This window comes from Balaenoptera borealis (assembly GCF_965194805.1).
Source record: "Balaenoptera borealis genome assembly, chromosome: 13".
In the NCBI taxonomy this organism is placed as follows: Eukaryota; Metazoa; Chordata; class Mammalia; order Artiodactyla; family Balaenopteridae; genus Balaenoptera; species Balaenoptera borealis.
In genome coordinates, this window is record NC_138870.1 from 19,813,115 (window position 1) to 19,838,147 (window position 25,033).

At 39.6% G+C, this 25,033-nt stretch overlaps 1 long non-coding RNA gene across 1 annotated transcript; it reads left to right on the plus strand.

Annotated features, from left to right (window-relative positions):
* Positions 1–14,778: 14,778 nt before the first annotated feature.
* On the plus strand, positions 14,779–23,437 carry LOC309609920. Its single transcript, XR_014233656.1, has 2 exons — positions 14,779–17,459; positions 17,803–23,437. It is a non-coding gene; the product is annotated as an uncharacterized lncRNA (long non-coding RNA).
* The last annotated feature ends 1,596 nt before the right edge of the window (positions 23,438–25,033 follow it).

Sequence of the window (25,033 nt, forward strand, 5' to 3'; positions counted from 1 at the left end):
TATAGTACTCCCACCATTAATGCTCCCTTTTTTTCTGTTGCAAAGTTGACTGACACAAGGGATTACCAAAAATTATTGGCCCTCTCAGGAAGTAATGCTACCAACAGTCTATTGAAAATATTAATGGAATGACAACAAACAATGACTATTAAGCAGGATTTTCAAAGTTGAAGTAACAACTTTTGCCTTGCAAGCATGAGAAAATGCAGAACTATAATCATCCTTTGCGACTCTTCTTGAATTAATTCTTCACGCTCTTTACTTTTAAAGCGCCTCAAAATAAATCATAAAAAATCTTTCCTGTCCAGAATGCAGTGGGAGCAGCTTGTTTTGTATATTGTTTTAGTATCGTCAATGGAGTCATACCAGGATCTATTTCAATACAATAAATGAACACATCAGCATTTAGGGGGCCACTTGTTCATTGGATTAGGAGAAGCTCTCTCTGTAAATACAGTGTTCATCATCCTTGAAATATCAGCTATCTATTTATATCCCAAATAACGATGGGTTGAAGTGTTATTATGAAAGGAGAGACACAGATTTTCTATAAATGTGTTTTTCTTGTGATAATATGTGAAATTACATTTCATGTTAAATTGCTTGAGGCAAGCAAGGTTTAATATGTAGCTAAATAATTAAGCTAATTGTGTAAAAATATATTTGCAGAATTCACCAAATGTGTTAATACATTTCACATCATGTTTACCCATTTTACATGACTAAAGTTTGCTTTGTGAAATGTTCTCCAAAATACCGGAAGACCTCTGTGTCTTCACAATCGTTATCAACATTCAGGGCTTTCTGGGGAGAAAAAAGAGGTGCTAAGAGTCACATCTTGAAAAATGGTAGGCTGTCTTTCCCTTTCCTCCATTCTACCTGATTTTTTTCCCTTCTTCTCCCCTGAATTTCAAATACACATTCAAAAATGTGTACTTTGGGATATTCATGGCATGTTCCTAAATGGCATAGCAAAAACAAACAGACAAACAAAACCACATTCTCACAGGTCAGTGTTCCCATCTCAATTAATTTTGCAGGACCAAGGATCTGCCGTTTGCCAACAGATTTCCATTCCAATGTGTGGGCTGAGCTGATGTCACATGACCTTTCCAGTCTTTCCCACGTGTAAATTGCACAGAATGCTGGGTGTGGAACAAGAGTGCTGCCATGGAAAGAAGAAGAAAAAAACTTTTGCTGCTTCTCATCACTTAGAGTGAATATGTATTCTATTTGGTGTACAAAAGAGTGATGTGGGTCAGGCCATGTTCTGGCGTGTGAACATGTTGTTAATGCCAAATGACTCAGTTTTTTGACTGGATGTATGTTCCTGTTGCTCAGTTAAAAAGGACTGGTGTGCTGTCAGCACAATTTATAAGATGAATAAGTAGGACTTACATCTCTGGGATGCCTCTTTCACTTTCCCTCTGGGAGCTTTCCTCAGCCCTCTTTGAATTTCTGCTCAGTGTTAACTCCTGCCTTGCCTGGCGCCCAACACAGCTCCTCTCCGCCAAACTTCCCCCGACTTTCTCTTCTCTACCACTTATTGGTCTTACATACACTCTATCACATTGTCTTAGAATTATTATGTGGCAAAGATTCCACCTCAAATACATGGGGCCACTATGGGTCTATCCCTTATTCGTCTGGGGTAATCCTTATTTTCCTAGATCAGAACAGCCTGGAAGTGAACACAGAGCAGGGTCTCTAGGGGCACAGCTCCAGAGGCATAACACACATCAAGAACTACGCAAGAAAATTACCCTTCTGTGACCTGCACACAGATTGTACCAGAGTATTTACATTCAGGACGAAGGTTGGAAGATTCTCTCCGAATGTACTCTTCTCTTCATTTGTATAAATTCGTTCTCAACACTTTTCACCTTCAGTTTCTCTCTCAACTTACCTTTTATGGCAGTAAATTAGGTGTCTACGGAATTGCATTACTTTTGTGGTGGCTCAGAGGCCATTTAGCAGAGCAGAGCTGATGGGATGGACCAAACCTTCTCCTTGATTCAACACGAGGAGTGCATGAAAATGCACAGCCATCAACCTCATTTAGACAGTCCCCCATTTACCTGTCACCATCTGGTGCTCCTTGCCTTTATCCTCTAGGTTCTTCCACACTCTTTCAGTGTCATATCTGTGCCTCAGTCTCCTCATCTCTAAAGGGGAATAACAATATTGTGCACTTTATAGGGATCTTCTGAGAATTGAGTAAATACATGTAAAACATTTAAAACAGCCCGTCATCGTAATAGTAGTTGTAAATAATAAATAAATACATAAAATAATAAAAATGAATATAATAGTAGCAGTAAAAAGTAAAAAGGGGATGGTAAGTATAAGTTATCAGCATCAGCACCACCACCACCATCATCATCATTATCACTATCTCAGACCCTGATACCTGCCTGTTCTGCTATAGAATAAAATTCACTTGGATAGAATTCTCTGGCTCACCCTAGCATTCTCCCTATTGCTATGCAATATGGTAGCCACTAGTCACATGTGGCTACTGAGTACTTGAAATGTAGCTAGTTCCGATGGAGATATGCTGTGAGAAAAACATACAAGCTGGATTTAGAAGATTTAGTACCAAAAAAAATATGTGTAATATTAATAACATTTAGATCGATTACATGTTGAAACTATAATATCTTTAATATAGTGGCTTGCTGCAAATATAGAAAATTAATTTCTCCTGTTTATACTTCTTAAAATGTTGTGACTAAAAAATTCAAAATTATATATGTGGCTTGCATTTGTGGATCATATGATAGTTCTTTTGGACAGCGCTGCCCTAGGTTATAATTCCTCTGGATTTCCCTCCAGGGATCCCACATTTAGACTGTGAGCAGGAGACACTCCTGCTTTCTATTATGGATTTGCAGGGCCTGGCGTGCCCATGGCAGTTAAGCCCTGCCTGCCCTGCCAAGAGAGAGTGACTGGAGAAAACCTGATGGGCGTGCAACTTACAAGGCGGTTACAAGGGCCTAAGTGGAGCCCTCGGGAGAGAGTTATTGCCTCTTAAATAGCACCTTACTCTCTGGGAGTGAATGAAAGGAGGAGCTCTTTCTGTTAAAGTCATTTAAGATCCTTTGCTGAAAGGAACCATATGCTACACAATGAAATACATTCCAGGCAAGATGCACATGTTTTGTGCAATAAACACGTATGCAAATCTTGCAAAGATTTTGAAAGAGAAAAATGTGCTGATATTATTCATATTAATATGATTGCATGCATCTTTGTGCTGATATGAAGTCAAATCCAAATCATTGCCTTCCTCCTCTGCCTCAACCCCTGACAATGAATAGTTTATATAAAAGCAATCTAAGATTTTTGTTTGGGGTCAAGAGGAATTTGTTTCTGGTGGTTAAAATTTCAGGCTCCATAAATCATAAATTCCAAACTTGCTGGCAAATATCCAGTGGGCCTGGCAGCATCTCCAAATGCCTCCTTCCTCTTCGGGACAGTCTGGGTGGGAACACCCCTGAGCCCAAATCCCAAGACCTGAAGCTGCTGCCTGCCCTTTTCAAGTCTAAGATTCACAAAGCTTTTGCTCTTTCAGACTGTTCTCAGACTCCAAATATTTTGAACACAGAGCTGCAATCCATAATTGGAGCTGGTATTGAAAAGAAATGAGAATGCTCCTTGAATCACATCCATGCAAGGGTTCTCTCTGCCGAAATGAGTCTCCATTGCAGGGGATAGAGTAAGAGAGACCTTGTGGGGTCCCAATAAAGTTGTGCTGGCTGGTAAATAAACATGAAAATTCAGAAATCAGTGCAGTCCTGGGAAACTCCATTCAGGGAATGAAAGGTCTCACCGAACAAGGTGATCTCCCTTTAATTGTCCCCCTGGTCTGTCTGTTTCTTCCCATCATACATTGTGCTGAAAAGCCATATTGCTACAAATACACATTAGGATTTGATTACAGAGTCTCATCCATTTACACGTACAAGATAGAGCCTACTGTGACAGATTAATGCTTCTAAAATTTGTACAGGAAGGTTAAAGAAAGTGTTACTTTTATGACGCCGAATATCTTTATGATGCTTTTGCTAAATCAGAGACGACTCGGTGATGCTGCACATGTGCCAGATTCTTATCACGAGCTGGCAGAGTGCCACCCACGCCTTACCCATCTATCATCCCCCTTACCTTTCTGTGTGGGACATCCCCACTGCTGTGTGTGATACAATATTCTCCAGGCAGCTTTCTATTCTGCCCGTTTAGTCAAAGTGAAACAATTCAAGTCCTAGCATCCCGAGACATTGCGATGTTACTAGAAAGAGTGAAACTTGAAATTTCACACACGATTCTGCTCTTTCCAACAGAAATATGACACACACACACGCGCGCGTGCAATCTTGGGAATTGCAAGGCCATAGTCAAAGCTGCCACCACAGTTTGTCTTCTTTTCCTTCTGTTCTTCTTTTGATATCCAACCACTCTGTCACCTTGCCCTTCCTCCCGCTGTGAAGTCTAGAATATCTTATGATGATCCTCGACTACACTGAATCTCCTGCTTCCATTTCAATTCTTTAATAAATATCTATGCTGAATCTCCTTAGTTCAAACTCTGTTTTCCTTAATGGAAATTAAGTATCCTGAAAAACTGGCGTAAAAGCGTGCCTTGGCTGAGCCATAATTTGGTCAGAGTTGTGTATCACTAATGTTTGCTATTGGACCAATGTTTTAAAAATATAACAAAAACATTTTATGGCCTTTGCCTATTCTAATGGTGTTATAGTGTAAATTTCAAGCCATGTTGGATGGTTTGAAATTGAACACCAAGGTGTTTAAAGAGGGTCAAATGGTACTCAGTTAACAGCTCTGTACTTTGCAGCAGTGCAAGGACTGCTTTGTTCTACAGGAGACGTGTCTTCCTAGTGCAGAATACAATTGCTGCTTAACTAGCTCAAAAGAAGGCAGGGACCTTGGGCATTCCACTGGAATGCTGACTGGAGAGGTGTTAAAATAACATTCCCCTTCCCCATATGGCTGCCCTATAAGGTAGATTTACTTCCAGCTGACACTGATTTGGCTTTTCAACTCCCTCTCAGCCCCCAAGGAGTTTCCTATGAAATCAGGGAAAGTGTCACAGCTCAGATAAAGTCATGGGAGAGGTTTAGTCCTCTGGTCAAACGTTGGCTAATACAATCTAACCCTCCTCACCGGTGCTCAGGAACTCACTGGGATCACAGCAGAAGTAGAAACACATCAAATCCTTCTTTCCATTTGGTCTCTCACTGATGTAGTCATTCATAAAAATATTTTAAAATACCCACAAATTCAGCCCATACTAGTAAGCTTCTTATGTGTTCTTAGGTCATATTTATAGAGCACTAATGTGAAAAATGACTGTTGATTCCTTCTGTTTTATTAAAATGAGTATAGATCTGTTTAACCAAAGCTTTTTGGCCATGAGATGATGAATATGAAGATGCTTTGCAAACTATAAATTATGATACAAAGTGAGAAATCGCATGTAAAGTATCACATAGAATGGAATACTACACTGCCCTTAGAAAGAACATATGCTGAAACAGACAGAAGTCAGATGTAATTAAGCGGAAAAGCCAGTTGTCAATGTCATGTGTATAATATGATTTCATTTTGGGGGAAAAGTACTGCATATATGTGTGTGTGTGTGTAGCATAATTCCATAAAAAGGTTTGAAAGCTGGAGACCAGCTAGTCAAAGTTATTACCTCTGGGGTGTGGCCTTTGGTGGGAGAAGTCCTCAGATTATAAATTTCTATATCCTTTGAATATTTTCTTAATTTAGAATACTTTTGTTATTTAAAATATTTTATAAAGAATCAGGGCTTCCCTGGTGGCGCAGTGGTTGAGAATCTGCCTGCTAATGCAGGGGACACTGGTTCAAGCCCTGGTCTGGGAAGATCCCACATGCCACGGAGCAACTAGGACCATGAGCCACAACTACTGAGCCTGCGCGTCTGGAGCCTGTGCTCCGCAACGAGAGAGGCCCGCGCACCGCGATGAAGGGTGGCCCCCACTTGCTGCAACTAGAGAAGGCCCTCGTGCGGAGGCGAGGACCCAACACAGTCAAGAATGAATAAATAAATTAATTAATTAAATAAAAAATTTTAAAAAAAAGAATCAAAGTCAGATGTTCTCTGAAATTGAAGCATAATCTGCAAAAGTTTATGTCATTTATTCACTGATTTCATCAAAGTATTCGTTATGCCATCTCTGTAGAATGGCATGCTATTAGGTCCAAGACTAACTAACACACAATTATTCAGTTCTCTTTGGTCTATTCTTTTGTTCACTGTAGGGAACAAAACACCAAGGATAAGAAAATGGGCTCTTGAGACAGATTGCTTGTCTGCGCTAGTCCCTCCACTTTCTAGCTGTGTGGCCTTGAGTTAGTTACTTAATATCTCCATACTTCAGGTTTATAATCTATAGTATGTTGATAATAATAGTACCTACCTCCTAGGGCTGTTACTAGAATTAAATGAGCTAATATTTGCAGAGCACCTAGAACACATGGCAAGCACTATATCGATGTTCATCAAGATAAAATGTATTTGGTCTCAGGAAACAGCGTCTCATAAGTAAAAGGATAGGACATATAAAAACATACAGATCAAAGTCATGTTAATTAGCAAAAAAAGCAGTTCGGGGACTTCCCTGGTGGCGCAGTGATTAATAACCCATCTGCCAATGCAGGAGACATGGGTTTGATCCCTGGTCCGGGAAGATCCCACATGCCACGGAGAAACTAAGTCCGTGTGCCACAGCTACTGAGCCTGTGCTCTAGAGCCCATGAGCCACAACTACTGAGCCCACATGCCATGGCTACTGAAGCCCGTGCACCTAGAACCCATGCTCTACAACAAGAGAAGCCAACGCAGTGAGAAGCCTGTGCACCTCAACGAGGAGAAGCCTCAGCTTACCGCAGCTAGAGAAAGCCGGTGAGCAGCAATGAAGACCCAATGCAGCCATAAATAAACAAACAAACAAATAAATAAAAGTCCATTAAAAAAAGAATCATTTATACATATATATATATTTAAAAAAGCAGTGCGATAGATGCTTTAAATAGATACTCCTTATCTCCATTTTACCCTCCTTATATTTGGTGAGATAGGAAGGCTGAAAATGCATTTGCAAAAATGTTACCCTGTGCTAACTTTCCTATGGGAGGTATAAGTTCACTGTAATAGACATTTACTGAAAGAATACTGTGTGTGTAGCACACTATGATTATTTCTTTGCTTGGGGTCAGGGAAATCAGGAAGCATGAGTAGTGGCATCCACAGAGGTAAGAATTGAGACAGGCAAATGTGAGCAAATATTCATTATTAGTGTGGTCCAGGGCAGCCTGATATCCTAATTCCAGGAGCATCTCTGCATCTTATGAGACATCCTGCATTCTGGATAATGAGATGGAAATGTTTACTGCTTACAAGTGATGTTCAATATCATGAAATAAAAGCGCATGGGAGGTCTGGATTTGCAACCTCCTTCCCCAATCCTTGGGCAGGTAATTTAACCGTTCTGAGCATCACTATCATTTTAGTGCAAATGGAAATAATACTAATGACATTATAGTTTGGGGAAGATTAATTGAACTATATGTATAAAGCACTCAAAATTGAAAAATGTACAAAAATGTAAAGTACATAAATGTGTTTCCAAGTGGACAGACTTGCTATGTGTAAAGATTTTTCAAGAAGGTTCTTTTCACAGGGTGTCAGAAGTGTTTCAGTTAGCAGAAATAAATATGCTAATTGGAAGTAGATGAATCATAATCTATGCCTTTTTTGTGAGAGGTTAGGTGTGATCTGAACCGTGTGTAGTTAAGAAAAGAGAAGCATGATTAAAACAATTAGTTGGTGGTCCATTCAATGTGTCTCAAAAAGACATCCTGCATGTAAATTCTCAGTTTCTCCTTTTGACCACTTAGGTTCACACCATATTTTCTTAACACAGTCAATTCTAGAATATTATATTTTTTTTCCATTTTAACCCATATTTCTTTATGTTTTATATTTATCCAATCCTTTTTAAAACAAGAATGAGATCGACATTTTAATTTTATTTATTTATTTTAAACGTTTTTTTTTTTAAACGTTTTTTTTAATTGAAATATAATGGACATACAATATTATATTATTTCAGGTGTACTACATAGTGATTTGACATTTGCATACATTATGAAATGATCTCCACAATAAGTCTAGTAAACATCTGTCCCCATACAAAGTTATAACAATATTGTTGATCATATTCCTTATGCTGTATATCACATCCCTGTGACTTATTTATTATATAACTAAGATTTGTACCTCTTAATCCCCATCACCTATTTCCTCCACACCCCTTGTCCCCTCTCTTCTGGCAACCATTCATTTGTTCTCTGAATGTATGAGTCTGTTTTGTTCGGTTTGGTTTGATTGGTTGGGTTTTTTTTTAGATTCCACATACAAGTGAGATCATATGGTATTTGTCTTTCTCTATCTGACTTATTTCACTTAACATAATACTCTCTAGATTTATCCATGTTGTCACAAATGACAAGATTTCATTTTTTATGGCTGAGTAATATTCCATTGCATATATATACCACATCTTCTTATCCATTCATTTATCAGTGGATACTTAGGTTGCTTCCCTATATTGGCTATTGTAAATAAAGCTTCAATGAACATTGGAGTGCATATGTCTTTTCAAATTAGTGTTTATCTTTTCTTGGGGTAAATACCCAGAAGTGAAATTGCTGAATCACATGAAAGTTCTATTTTTAATTTTTTGAGGAACCTCCATATTGTTTTCCATGGTTGCTGCACCAACTTACAATTACACCAACAGTGCATGAGGATTCCCTTTTCTCCTCGTACTCGTCAACATTTGTTATTTCTTATCTTTTTGATGATAGCCATTCTGACAGGTGTGAAGTGGTATCTCATTGTGGTTTTGATTTGCATTTCCCTAATGATTAGTGATGTTGAGCTTCTTTTCATGTGTCTTTTGGCCACTGGTATGTATTTTTTGTTCTAGGATTAATGTACAAAAATTTTCAGAATTAAAAATAGAACTGTCCTTAGTCCACTACGCTTTGCACTCCATCATCATATAACATGCCTCTTCTCTGCTTTTCACATGCCTTCTTAGGACAATGTAGAGTGAAAGAAGCAAGAAAGAAACAGAAGGGGGCAGGCAGGGAGTAAGTCCTCTACAGAGGAGACTAGAGGGAGAACAGAGAGAGGGGCTGGGGGACTTACTCTCCTGGCTCCCTATCTACAAGGTTGTCTTAGGCTGTGTGTGCCTCAGTTGCAAAGGCTACCGCTTCTTACAGAAAGACTTTCTCTACAAGACTTTCTTTTCCTGGATTCTGACAATCTGCCACTTCTCTCGTACCACCGAGCCTAGAGGTCTTGTTACCAAGTCTAAGCTCGTACTGCTCACAGACCAATAATCGAGAGATGAGTTATTGGGGCAAAGAATAAAGACTTTATTTGGAAAGCCAGCTAACCGAGGAGATGGTGGGCTCATGCCCCAAAGAACCATCTTGCCTGAGTTAGAATTCAGGCTCCATTTATACTAAAAGGGGAGGGAGTAAAGTCAAACACTCCCTGGTTCCCATCAGCCTCTGGAGAAGACATGTTCATTTCTTCCTCCTTGCAGTCATTCACAGGTGGGCCTGGTCAGGATGTTTCCTGTGAGCTAAACAAAGGTATTTTAGCTTAATGCTCATTACAGTAAGTCCTCTACATATGAACGAATTCTGTTCCGAGAGTGTGTTCGTAAGTCCAATTTGTTCGTAAGTCCAACAAAGTTAGCCTAGGTACCCAACTAACACAATTGGCTATGTAGTACTACACTGTAATAGGTTTATAATACTTTTCACATAAATAATACATAAAAAACAAACAAACACAAAAAATAAACATTTTTAATCTTACAGCACAGTACCTTGAAAAGTACCGTAGTACAGTACAACAGCTGGCATACAGGGGCTGACATCGAGTGAACAGTGAAGAAGAGTTACTGACTGGAGGAGGGAGAGGAGGTGGGAGATGGTAGAGCTGAGGGATCATCAACCATAGGAGGGCAAGCTGCAATTTCACTCACACCTGACATTGATGACACAGGTTCCGGTTCCTTGCTGGATTCAGTTCTATCTATCCTCTCGAAAAAAACGATCCAGTGATGTCTGGGTAGTAGCTCTTTTTTCTCTCGTCATAGATGACACGGTAGCTCTGGATTGCATTCTGAGTGGCTGCTGCAACCTTCATGTACCGTTCTACGTTCAGGTCCTGTGCCTCAAAAACAAACAGTGCTTCCTCAAATAAAGAAAATCCCCTTGCCATTTCCTGCATCGTGAATCTCTTCTGTTCTTCAGTTACTTCTTCTTCCTCTTGTCTCTCCTCGTCCTTTCTCTGGGCCTCCAATTCCATCAGGTCTTCATTAGTAAGCTCCTCATGTTGCACAGCAAGGAGTTCAATGAAGTTGTCCTCTTGCAGATCTAGCTTGAAATAAAGACACTGTACTACTGTACTTTATACAGTACTGTACAGTAAAGTACACAAAAGCACAATCACTAGTAGAGGATGCAAGCATGTGACAATGTACACCAGACACTTATGTGACTGGACATGCGAACACACTTTCACATATTTGAAAGTTCACAACTTGAAGGTTCATGTGTAGGCGACTTCCTGTACCTGGGAAGCAAGGTTCCCAGAGATGGGCCATTATGTATAACTTAAGCTTATAGGCAACATCCCTTTAGTGATTAACTTGTATCAGAATACAAAAGGTTCTTCCCTATTATAGTCTGAGGACTCCGTAGTTACTAAACCTTGGATGACTGCATTATTCTTTGTAGCTCTTCTTCCCCTTCTCACACCTCTGTTAATGGTCCTTTTGTAAGTAAATCCCCTTTAAGTTATCCTAATTTGAACATGCCATCTGATTTCTGGGGAGATACTGACTGGTACACACACCCCCTCCCCCACTAAGGATATACTCCTCAATATCCACTTGAGATATGAACAAGGAGTTGGATAGACAAGGAACAGCTTGATGAAAGGTTGGGCCAGAGGTCACAGGAAAAAACTGACCTGGAGTTCTTCCCAGAGGGCAGAATTAGGGTTTATTCAGAGAAATTTCTCCACTTTTAGGTCAGGGACATTCAAATGTGTGTTCCAGAAGATTTAAAAAATGCTTCCCACTCTTTCATTCTCTAAATGGGAGTTACTGTTGCTTTTCAGCTTCCCTTTCCACCATTTGTAAACTGAGTTTGTGTGGAGGAGGAGAAGCTGGGTTCCTTGTCTTTTTAATTTACAGGTCAATAGACCAAAGTAGTCGGGCAAATTGAGGCTTGACTGGGGTCACTTGGCATCACCAGGAGGTCCTAGATTGCATGCAGGGACTGTTTCCTTTTCCAGGGGGATAGTGTGATTGGAATATGAGGAGTATGAGCAAAAAAGATATTTAGTGACCGTCGGATAGATTGTAGCAGAGACTCTTAGTACCCATGTCCTTTCTGGGAAAAGGTAAGTGGATGCTACGTGACAAAAACTACAAATGCCCATCATATTGTCTTTATGCTCATTCTTTTCTTGTTTCTATCATTGTTATTGAGCAGCCAAAAAAATTTTTCCTTTTGTCTCTCTTATTTTTACTACACAATTCTGTTTTGTCCCCCTAATTATGGTTGATATAGGTTTAAGGAAAACCATACTTTTTGCAGAGAGATTAGGTTTAATGAAGGTTAGATGCTATCAATTTATAGAGGTCTTGAAAGATACCAGAAAATTCCCATCAGAAGATCCAAAAAGGTATCATCTCTCTCTCATAACTTAGTCTTTCTTTCCCCTAAGCACAAACATTTATGGTAAATTTTTAAAAATGACTTCTTCATTTTTCTCATATTTTTAATCTATTTAATTACTAGTCTTGTAACAGTATTGTTACTATTTTCACTGCAGATTTAAGCTACACTGTGGGTTAAATAGACTTTAGTGAAGTGGCCTAGTAACTTTACAGCTATTTATAACATTCTAACTAGGGGTAGACATATTCTGAGTTTCAAAAAATCAATTTGTAAGTATTTTTTAAAAAATACAACTCATTTGTAAATGGTGTGTTGCAGGGGGGTGTTCTTTTGTTTATCTTTTGCTTTGTAACAAACCACCCAAATACTTTATGGAACCAAACAATTATATGTCTCATGGTTCTGTGACTTGTTGCTCAGTTGGATGGTTCTTGCTTGGGAATCTCTCATGTGGTTGCAGCTGGGATGGCAGTTATCTGGAGGCAGAGCTAAGCTAGATGTCCAGATGGATCACTCAGATGGCTGGTTTTTGACACTGGCTGTCATCTAGCAGCTTAGCTGGGGACACTGAAAGAGCACCTTCACAGGGCCACTCCATATGGCTTGGGCTTCTTAGGGTGTGGCAGCTGGATTCTGAGATGGAGAATCCAGAGAGTGAGAGCTCCAAGAGGCACAGGAAGAAGCCCGTTGCTTCCTTTGACATAGCCTCAGGAGTACAGAATGTCATTTCCACCACATTCCATGATCAAGAAAGTCACTAAGGCCCACTCCCATTTAGAGGATGGGGATGAGAGTTCATCTCTCAATTTGAACAACAGCAAAGAGTTTGCAGCCATTTTTAATGTACCATAGACCATATCAGCATCTCCAGAAGTTGTACAGAAGAAGAGGTTAAGAGCTAGACTGTCTGTGTTCCTATCTAGAATTTTATTCCATGTTGATCTTGAGTATATTTCTTAACCCCTCTGTGCCTTGGCATCCTCATCTATGAAATGGTGATAAAATGGTACTTATAGAGCAGTTGAGAATTATAAGTAATGCAATAAACTGTGCTTGGTTCCGTTCCTGGCCAATCTTATCATTATTATTACCATTATCAGGTGTGAGGGTGATGTGGCAAGATACATATATTTGACAGTAGCATCTTTTCCATGAGGTTTATACAAACATGTAAAGGTTTTGTTTGTCTATTTGTTTGTTTGTTTTTAAGAATGTCAACAGAGTATGGCACAATTTTTACTTTTTTTTTCTTTCATTTTAAGGACTAGACATCAACTCCCCCCCCGTCCCTCCCATAATGACTGCTGTCAGGCGTATCTTAGGTCAGTTACATAAATGCTTTCTCCATTGGCTAGGATGTCACTACTTCACTTTTGATTGGTTACTGGCATATCATTCATATATCTTTCGTTCCTGTCTTCCTTCAGGGAGCCCAAACTGGTTTATCATGCAGGCCAGTGGATCTCTTCTATTAGTAAATTTGGTGATTGATATTAGAGAAGCTACTTTTTTAAAAAGGCGAAATAATTAACATGCTCTATTACATATAATGTGTTCTAGGATAGCTGCTCTTTAAGCTGAAAATAAAGATTTGTTTTCAAGTGAAAAAGGAGAAAATAGTGTTTATAACAGGGTGAAATCTTCAAATATTTTTCTTTCAGAAAGAAGCATCTATTCTTCAAATAGATTGTTTACCAATAGTAAATAACCTAGGGTTAACTTCTCTATAACAAGACTCCAATGGTGACTTTTTCATCTGTTCTTAAATGGGACAGCCCATGAAAATTAACAGGCTATTAGAAATAAGCTAGATTTTCATTTTTGCCAAAAGAACTCTGAATAGCAGTTATACAAACCAAAAAGAATTTGGCAGAACAGATTGCAGAAATTATAACTAAGCTAGAGGACATTTTCTATTTCTAGAAGAAAATGTTACTTGTATCCAAGGAGCATTGTTGTTTTGGGTTTGGGCTCCTTTTGCAAAGAATTCTGGAAGTTTTTTCATCTCAGCCTACAGAAGAGAGTAGTTAGGTGCTGGGACAACTTAAAAGACTGCCTTTTTGGATCAAGTACAAAGGTACTGTGGGCCTTCTGGGACTTGAGCAGAGTACACTGCTCAGGTCATCTTGACCTGCAGGGTGTCCAGTACTGTTTTTCCCATAAAAGTTCCTTTCTTCAGACCCTCCAGTGACAGAATGTCAGAGCAAGTAGGGTCTAGAGAGCTCATAGATGATCCCTTTTATTTTACAACTGGGGAAACTGAAACCAAAACTGGGAAATTATTTATTTGTGGTCCATTTGTGATAGTGTGTAGGTATTCAGACTTCAGCATTATTCTCTTTCTAGTAGGCCAGGAAGCCCCTCGGGCAGTCTCCACACCTGCCACAAGGCAGAGGGCACGTCTTTGGCTGGATATCTACTGTGACCCAGGGCACCAATAAAAGATGGCCAGGGGACCTGACAGCCCTCAAGTGGAATTTGTACATCAGCTCTAGGGACTAGTCATCATTGGGGCCAGCTCTCAGGTTGGCATTGCTCAGGGAATAGAGTCATATTCAGAGTCTCTGTTCCTGCTAATATTTAGCTTTCTCTTAGCCTTAGAAAAACCAAATCAGATGGTCATAATCTGCGTATCTTTAGATGGGGAGGGACGACTACTTCATTCATTCACTCAGGTACTCATGCATTCATTCACAGGTATTCATTCATCACCTACTCTATGCCAAGCTCCATGTGTAGCACTGGGAAAGCATCATATACTGCCCTTGTCTTCATGGTTCATGAAAAGTGGAGAACTTGTTAACCCTAATCAGTTCAAAATTTCAAATATGAAAATTTCCTCTCCTCTCCTCTAGCTTGCCTTTTCACTCTCTTGATACAGTTGTTTGATGAAGAGAAGTCATAATTTTTATAAAAACATGTATCTGTCTTTTATGCTTAATGATTTTTAAAAACTGGGCAAAGGACATTTACAGGATCTTTGCAAAAGAAGACATCCAAATAGCCAATAAGCACATGAAAATGTGTTTAACATTGTTAGCCACCAGAGGAATGCAAATTAAAATTACAATATGACATCACTACACTTCAACCAGAAGGGCAAATGTTAAAATATTAAAACTGACGATACCAAGTATTGGGGACAATGTGAAATAACTGAGACTCTTTTTAGGGTGCTAAATATCAGAATAATGGGGTTATCAATTGGGAAGAGGCATGTGGAAGTCTGCTAAGAGGCTAGATATGTTCCATATCTGAGTTTGGTGGTGGATATATACATATATAAAAAATTCATTGAGTTGTACAATTAAGATTTATACATTGTACTGTATGTAAGCTATGTATCAATAGAAAGGAAAAATTAAATATATGCTTTTTTTTAATTTAAGGGAAATGAACACATCTATTTGCAGTTGCTATAGGACTATTTTAGAGAGGCTTGCTGAGCTAGTATATATACTTCACTACCTTTTCCCAAATCACCCATGGACAGATTTCCGATTGTCTTCCCTTTCTGGTGCTAACACCTGAGTTTCCCTACTTTTCTGTGAAGTCACTTGTCTTCTCTCCATAAACATAAAGGCCTTCCAACCGTCTTACTCATAATGCCAGATTCATGGTGTTTGGAATTTTACAATTTTCCAGTGAAAGACCAGATCAGGGAAATGGCCACTGGTGAAATAGTTACCCAGAATGTGGGTATGAGTAAACTATAGAAGGTGACAGCCAAACCAGTATCTGTAACTGCTGAAAGGAGACTTTCTCAGGATTAAGCCCTATTTGCTGAACTTTTGTCCCACTGAAATGGAGCAGGACCCTCTGGTCCTTCCCCCCCATGTCCTCCATCTGCCTTTTGTCTGTAGAAAAACTTTAGCCGAAGAATATGTTTAATCAAAGGAGTGAGAAAATGCAGAAACAAAGGAAGACAGTTAAACGAGACCAAACAACAATAGTTTAGTCATTAAATAAAGTCAAGGACCTTTAGTTCCTCTTCAAGGGCTATAGATAATATTCTGAGCCATATCCTGTGAGCTCTCTTATAGATACTAAAACTCCCACCAGGTGGAAGAAGTTAACTACATGATGACCAGATTGTAGCCATGACATAAGCTGCCACAATTCTGAGAACTGGCCTCAAAGAAATGGAAACAAACCAACCCTGGAAATATAGTTGTACTTAAAACAATCAAGATGATGCTGGTCAGACAACGGCATGACTGATTTGAAGATAATTGCTGGAGAGGACGTGTAGCCCCCTCCCTCCACCTATAAAAACTCTTGTCCACTGTTTGTCGGGGGCGGGGAGTTGGCCTTTGGACATGAGATGCCCTTCTGCCCCCTCCACCCCCACCCCGGTTGCCAGCCTCCAAAATAAAGCAAACTTTCTTTTCCACCAACCTTGCCTCTCTAGTATTGGCTTTAGAGTGGCAAGCACCTGGACCCCACTTTCAGTAACACCACTTCCTACTACATTTAGTCAAACTGATGCTAACGCTTAGTTTAAGAATTCCTAGATTTTTGGAATTGTGACAGTAAATCATAATTTAGTTTGCATATGATTCTTACCAATTTTGTAAAAGTGCTATATTATATATTTCATTTTCAATTAATTATAATTGAGTCAATCACATTTGAGAACTTCTGCATCTCTTGAAACAATTAAATGTCTCCTACAGGGCGTTGCGAAACAAGAGGTTTTAATCACTTACAGCCTTTTCTCACCTTTAAGTGTGCTACAGATTCAAAGTACATGTCTCGGCAGTAAAATTTAGATTTTGGCTCACAATCTAAAAAAAAGTGTGTCCCATCCCACCGACTGACAGTGTTTCAAGCTATTAATAGTCTGATCCCTGTATACTTGGTTCTCTGATATTTTTAGAGTCAGCATTAGAGTGCATTAAGTTGTTTTTTTTCTCTCTTCTTAAAAAAGTAATTATTGAGACTAGATTCTGCCAACAACATCTTGCAAAATAAAATAATAGCTTGGAACTGTTTTGAACTACAATATTACTACTTTCGCATTATTGCTACAAGGAGTATTTTTAGTGGTTTATTTCATGAAAACAGAGGATTCTATGCAGCCCATCATTATATTAGTTTATGTTTACTGTACTTTCCTTAAAATTGCTCTTCTAGGGGGTATTTTCTTTCAACAAAGGACATAATGCACTGGAAAGTAAAATCAAGGAAAACCCCTTTGGGAAATGATTACAGTCCAAGGTATGAAATTACACCCACTTCACTAATTACTGCTAATCTATTTTTAGCTCCTAAGACAACACCCTGAAAACTCACTGCTCCTAGATGACCTATATAAAGTCATTTTACAATCCCAATGAAAGTAACTTAATAATAGTGTCAAACATAAGGAGTGTCCACCTTTGGAATAAGAGCCTTTAATCTGAATCACTTGTTGCAGCACATCACCTCTGCTGTGGTCCAGGGTGAAGACGTTTCCTGTAAATCTACACAGGGGTGTATGATGTGATGGCCCTAGATGCCAGTCCCCCAGATCTGCTTCAGAGGGCAGTTGGTATAGAGAAAAGAACTCAGGTGTTAAGAAGGGTCAAATCACCCCTCCCCTCACCCCGGACCCCCATGAGTCAGGGACCCCTATCTGAAGTCTGACTTATGAGGTTACTTTTTTTTTTTTTTAATTTTTTTTTTTAAGTACATTTTTTTTAATTAATTAATTTATTTATTTATTTTTGGCTGTGTTGGGTCTTCGCTTCTGTGCGAGGGCCCTCTCTAGTTGTGGCAAGTGGGGGCCACTCTTCATCGCGGTGCGCGGGCCTCTCACTATTGCGGCCTCTCTCGTTGCGGAGCACAGGCTCCAGACACGCAGGCTCAGCAGTTGCGGCTCACGGGCCCAGTCGCTCCGCGGCATGTGGGATCTTCCCAGACCAGGGCTCGAACCCGTGTCCCCTGCATTGGCAGGCGGATTCTCAACCACTGTGCCACCAGGGAAGCCCCTATGAGGTTACTTTTGATTAGACCTCTTAGGATACAGAGCATTCCTGCACCATAGCATAAACAGTCTAGGTCTTCATAAGATTCTTTTTTTTTTTTTTTAAATTAATTAATTTATTTATTTATTTTTGGCTGTGTTGGGTCTTCGTTTCTGTGCGAGGGCTTTCTCTAGTTGCGGCAAGCGGGGGCCACTCTTCATCGCGGTGCGCGGGCCTCTCACTATCGTGGCCTCTCTTGTTGCGGAGCACAGGCTCCAGACGCGCAGGCTCAGTAGTTGTGGCTCACGGGCCTAGCCGCTCCGCGGCATGTGGGATCTTCCCGGACCGGGGCACGAACCTGTGTCCCCTGCATTGGCAGGCGGATTCTTAACCACTGCGCCACCAGGGAAGCCCTTCATAAGATTCTTGTCAAAGAAAATAATATTTTAAAGCACTTGACAATAAAATCAACCCAGATGAAACTTTCTTGGCCCTCTTTTCTTCTTTTTGTACCCATTCTCTTTAAGTACGTAATATCTCCTCTTCTGAGCTCCAGGTAAGTTATCTCGATAACCTCTCAGACATCTCTAACTACAAGCTAAATATAAAATATCAAAAAACTTATTCTGATTAATAGCACTCTACCAAATGTTCAAACATTCTAGTGTAATCAGTATGTATTCCCTTCCTAGGTACTTTTATTTTCTATTTTTCTACTTCCCCATTAAGTGCTTTTATTTTCTATTTTTCTACTTTCCCGTAAGTACATTTTTCTCTGACCTAAAAAAGATTACTCCCAGTTCTTCACATCCTATGCCACTGCCTTTCCCTGTGCCAAGAACCACTTTCCCCATCACTGTTTTGTTGTTTCTGTTGTTTTCCTTCAGAACTGAGCTAAGATGTAAACAACTTTCTGATGTTTCTTTCTTCTTATCTTAATCTTAAAAGCATTAAGTGCTCATACAACTCAATACCAAAAACAAACAAACAACAACAAAACACCACCACCACCACCACTCTTCTTAGGAATGCTGGATTCTATTAAAGATTTCACTTCTGGTCAGGGAGTATCCCTGAGGTCCAGACATATCCCTGCTGTCATTTTGGCTTGGCTGCTTAAAACGTCCTTAGATTTCACCAGTCTTTAAATTTTTTTTTTTGCCTAAGCTATTTAGTTAGACCTTATCCCATACGACCAAAATCCAAGTAACACATATGTTTAGGAATTTCTACCCATACGGGTTATGACACTAACAAGAAGAGAGTTGCTCTGGTCCAAGATGACCACTTCTACAGTGAAATAACATAGAGGACCATTTTCCTAGTTGACTGGTTTCTTATTTTAAGTCAGCACAGAGAAATCGTACATATAAATGTGTGTGGTTCAACTTCAGTTATGGGCCTTTTATCCTTTGGGTCTTATGGAAGGGGTAAAGAGCAATGCCAATTATGCTTAGAAAGTACCATGTGAAGAGCTTTGAAAAATGGAGGTTGGATCAAAAACTTCTTATGAAAATGTCATGATCTTAGAAAAAATTTTAAACTAAATGTAAGTGTAGCATTAAGACCAGAGCAACTCATTATTAACTTAAATAATAAAATTGGGACATTTTAGGGCAAACTAAAAGAATGAGTAAAAGGATAATATTTTAAAATACAGGTGGTTCTGAAAATTTAAAGTACATTAGACTGAACAAAAATTCCCAGACAATGAAGCAAGCTTCAAAGACAACAGCAGAAATCCACTCTAATATGTAAATTTTTGTTCACTTTCATAAAGGAATTAATTGATAAAGGTTCAGAGAACTACTTGGTCATGATATGATTATTTTATCATTCTTTGATTGACAAAGAGCTGCATTCAGATATAAGAGCAATAATGTTCAACAGCTGCCAAGAGAACACTATTCCTGCAGCTTCTACAGCCAACACTCCAGAAAACGGGTACTCATGTCCTAGATGCTTGTAAAAATGATGCATATCTTGGTGGAACATTGGAAGAGACATGGAAGTATAAGGAAGGAAAAGAAAATGCCCACAGCCTCATATTCATCTGTATTACAAGGATAATAATAGTACTTATCTCACAGTGTTGCTGTGAAAATTAAGATAATTCATGTTAAAATCTGAAACATGAGACACTCAGTGAATGCAAGCTATGATTATTATTAGTCTACCATCTCTGTTCAAATGTTGGCCTTTGTTTGGTTCCCCAGCAGTAAAGGTGTGATAGCAAACAAGGTCATACAGAGGGTAGTCCTGCTTGATCCATAGGAGAGAGATGTTCCAACCAGAACAAGGGAGATGCAGTAATTACACCATGCTTCCTTCAGTCACTGGTTAAGGGTTGCCCTTGAGGCCCTGTATATTCCAGGCACCTCTGCAGAGCAGGCTCTACAGCAAGCCAGACAGCAGCCTTTCAACAGAGATGCAGGTCTGGCTTTGGGAGGGTACGTGCACGGGAGATATTGTGCACAAACATGGTTAAGGGATCTGAGGGACACGGATGCAGTGTCCGCTACAATTCCCTTCCACTTCCGTTTCTATGATGGCTTATTTTATTTGTTTGCATAGTTGTTTGTTTACATAGTTGAAAGGACATGGTAAGATACACCAGAATGTAATCACCACAAAGGAAGAGGTTTTTTTTGTTTTTTGGTTTTTTTTGGTTCCTAGTAACACCTCTAGACTGAAAACAATGTTTTTTACATGGTCAGCACTCAATAAATATTTGTTGAATGAATATTTTGTGATCTGCCTTTATTATTTAACATTCAGTTTTAGGAACATTTTCCTGACAATCAAGTTCTTATTTTTAAATATTTCCTCATACTCCAAGGTTCTACATATTCCTAATATATAGAACAATTTACGTTTTATGTAATTGTCAATATTACAATTTTTTCACAAACTTCTTTTTACATAAATTTCTGTTGCATTATGATTATTTTCTCACAGCAGATTCGCAGAAATAGAAATATTGGGTTAAATCATATCCATGATTTTATAAACTAAGGCTTTCCTTTTTTCAGATATTTTGACAAACACAACTAACAACACTGACTCTGAACTAAGTCATCGGCAGGTGAAAATATTAGGTAGATTATACTCTTAAAATGAGTCAATTCTCTGTAAACCAATAAAGTTGTCAAAACTTCTGGTCATAAGAGGACCTCGAACTTTCAATATATGATGTATTGGAATTTGGAACAAATATGACACATGTTTTTATGGCCATTTAATGGCGAGACCAAATGCCAGGTAGGGCTCTGTCCACAGACATCAAAGTCTGCAGCTCAGTGTCCCTGAACTGGTTGTGTGAAGAGGTCTGCAGACACCAGAGGCACAAGTGTTTCCTGCTTGATGAGCAGAGAAAGGGAGTATTGTATATTTGAAAGTGCTGGAGCCTTGCGCCCCTGAAGACTGTGGTGTGTGATTGGCGGTTTCAGGTCACCCTGATTATACATTGACTCTGTTCCTTTGATAGCAGCTGCCAGATACCACTTGCAGGGTTTGCCTCTACCAGGTCAGCATGACATTTTTATTCAAAAGGAGTCATCCATCTCTGATTGCCACATACCACTGGGCTCTGGTGGCTTCAACACTTTCCCCATCTACTGGAATCTCTGAGCTATTCCATTTCTTTCCCAGGCTATGGTTCCATTCACACCACAATGCAGACACGTTTCTGTGAGTTGCATGTCAGTTTCGACCCCCAGCAAAATCAGGCATGCTTCATTAAAAAACAAAAAGAAAAACTATTTATGCTAAGAATGCCTAACACTTAAAATGTAGGCTAGATTTTCTGAGCACTACTAGACAAATAAACTAGTTTCTTTTTTTTCACCAGACTTCTTACTTTTCAGAATCTAACAATTTATATTTTGAAGTCTTTGAGAACAGGAACTGTCATATACAATTTTTATGCATACATGCAAACATATTAGCATGTATAGGGTTTGGTATATGAAAAGCTCCTTATAAATACCCTTTGATTTAAGTGAAAACAGGTTAATTATAGTTTTTTATGTGTTAAAAGAAATTGGATTTCTTTGTGAAAAGTGGGCAAAACTGCCAGCTGGAAGGCTGATATTTTTCACTTCTCAGAGAATTCTGGCTTTGTGTGGAGAAGACTTTGGTCTCTTAGGTCTGATTCCATCTGCAGCCCTCTAGCACTATCAATTGCCCCTTTCAGCTAGCCTAGAAACTTCTGCGAAGTTGAGGGCTGGCTAAGCTTTTAGATTTCTTGATGGCATTCTTTCTTTTTTTGTCCAGATTATCTGTATGCCCTTTCTCTAAGCTTAAATAAACTACTTCTTTGCTTATAAGAAATTATATACAGTATATTGTGTTTCTCAAGGATAATATTCATCCTTCTGGATATATTCCCCAAATAAGAGAACTGTCAACATCTGTTTCTGGCAAGCTAAGAAAGAGAAGGGATGTCAGAGCCAGCAACTTGCTTCCTGTGAGAATAATTTTGGGTTTGTACACCTCCTTGACTGTTAATTTATAAACATGCTAACCATATTATTCTTCCCGTCAAAAAGTCATGCCAGTTTTGAACAGTCTTAGAGGGAAAAAAATAAAACACATCACAAATGTAGAATCAAATTCTCAAGCTTCCATTAAGTGGAGTGGGGGTCAAGGAAAACTTAGCAAAGGTCTTAGTGTTGGTTACGCATTGAAAAATCTAAAACATGTACAAGTGACAGAAATAAAGTTTTGTACTGCAGAAACAAAATAATTTAGTTTGCTCCCACTTCTCCAGATATAATAAGAAAAGCTAACCAAATGTGGGTGGCAGCTAGTAGGACTGATTAGGCAGGGTCCAGAAAGCTAAGCGTACAACGTGTAGCCTGAGTGTTGAGGGCCAGATGACTGCTGAATTGTGAGCGTACCAGGAATTTGAAATCCAGGGCAGCGGGCCATACTCATGGAGTTTGCAGGTCTTGGAAGCCAAAAGAAAGCCAAAGGGGAAGAAGCCTAGGAGCCAGTCAGGGAAGGCTGGAGCAGGTGGTTTTCCTAGAGATGAAGCAATAGAGAAGGTGAGAAAGTTCAAGTCCATGTACATTTTTAACGGAAGTAGCAAAATTGGAGTGCTCTTAGCACAATGAATTTGTTTTTTCTAATTGCTTCCATAGATCGCACTGGGCAGGGAATCATAGGTGTGAAAAGGATGCAGTGGCAGCCAGAGAGAAAGTCAACTGCTCTTTGGTACATAACTAGGAACTAGATATAGTGGGAGCGGGCCAGCCCTGGAGAAAAAATAGTCTTTTGGAGAAGGGCCCAGCAACTGGGAGGTCCAAAAAGATGGCAGGACATGCTGTCTAGAGACTTTGGCAACAGGTAGAAGCTGGAGGTCCAGGCAGACAGGTGGCTGGCATGGAAGATATCCAGAAGTGAGTGATAGGTGTCTTCCTGGCAGGTGGGCAGAGCGCAGGACAAGGGCATGTTGGCAGTAGCACATAGGGTCCCAGGCATGAGGAATAGGGCTCAGGTGGAGACTTTTGTCTTGAAAACAATTGGGGCTGGCAGGCAGGAAAATTGGCAAGAAATGAGAGGGAAGACAAGGACCTGATTCCTACAGCCAGGGTGCAAAGATTGGCCTAGACCCTGGGAAACAAGAATATTTAAGATCAGAATGGGACCAGAAAGAAGGCAAACATGATGTAAAGGGTCGGCGTTGGAGATGTTTACATTTCTTGTATCCAAGGACCAAGGGGATCACAGAGACTACAGCAAGATGGGCATTTTGGTTGTGAGAACCTGTGGCGGTGTAAAGAGGAAAAAGTTGTTAAGAGGCCTCAAACATAGAATTGGAAGAGGCAAGTTGTAAGGAGACTGACAGTACTCACAGACCTAAACTGGAGCTGGGGTAGGCACTAGAGCCATGAGGAAGTCCATATAGACCCTCTCCACTGCAGTGGTGTCCTCAGTGCTTTTTGGATGCCAGCTTTGTCACAGTAGATGCAGTGGCATGCCTAGGAATTTGCAGGAGCATGTGCTTAGTGTTAATATCCCAGCACTCTTCCCCAGTTGGTACCCATATAATTTATGCTACTGGGTGATCTTTTTAAAAGTGTCCTCAAACTCTTCTATACTCCTTTTATTAAAAGCTGGAGCATAATTCTTCTCCCCTTGAATACGCGTGGCCTTAGAGACTTGCTTCTAAGGAGTAGAATGTGAAGGGAGTAATATTGCATCACTTCTGAAGCTTCCTTCTGACTTTCTCTTGGAACTCTTGTCCTTAGAACCTATCCTCTATGCCATGAAAGTCAGGTCACATGGAGAGGCCATGTGTAACTGTTTGTTTGATTAACAGTCCTCACTGAGGTCCCAGCTGACAGTTGTCATCAGCAACCAGACTGAGGAGGTCTCAGATGACCTCAGCTAAACCAGCATCTGATATCAGTCATATTTGAAGTGATGGTGATGAATAACGCTGTTTTACACCACTAAGTTTGGGGAACTTTGTTATAGAGCAGTAGTTAACCAAAAAGATTTTGGAACCTGAAACTGGGGTGCTACTGTAACAAAGACTGAAACATGTGGCATTGGTTTTGGGACTGTGGGCAAATGTTAGAAGGGTTTTGAGGAGGCTGTGGGTAAATGGTTAAAGAAAAGTGAAGGTAAGATTACTGGAGACTGAAGGAAAGGAGACATTTTTAGGCAGTGACAGAAATTTTAACACCACTGCTTGCAGTATTCTGGTAAACTGGATGACTTAGTTAAAGAGATTTCCAGGCAGAATGTTGAAGGTGCCCCCTAGCTTCTTCTAGCTGCCTATTAGAAAATGAGAGAGAAGAGAATTGAGTTTAAAGATTAACTGTTAAAAGTATGGAGTTTCCTTAAAAAACTAAAAATAGAACTACCATACGACCCAGCAATCCCATTCCTGGGCGTATACCCTGAGAAAACCATAATTCAAAGAGTCTTGTACCACAATGTTCATTGCAGCTCTATTTACAATAGCCAGGACCTGGAAGCAACCTAAGTGCCCAACGACAGATGAATGGATAAAGAAGATGTGGCACATATATACAATGGAATATTACTCAGCCCTAAAAAGAAATGAAATTGAGTTATTTGTAGTGAGGTGGAAGGACCTAGAGAGTGTCATACAGAGTGAAGTAAGTCAGAAAGAGAAAAACAAATACTGTATGCTAACACATATATACGGAATCTAAGAAAAAAAAAATGGTCATGAACAACCTAGGGGTGGGGCTTCCCTGGTGGTGCAGTGGTTGAGAATCTGCTTG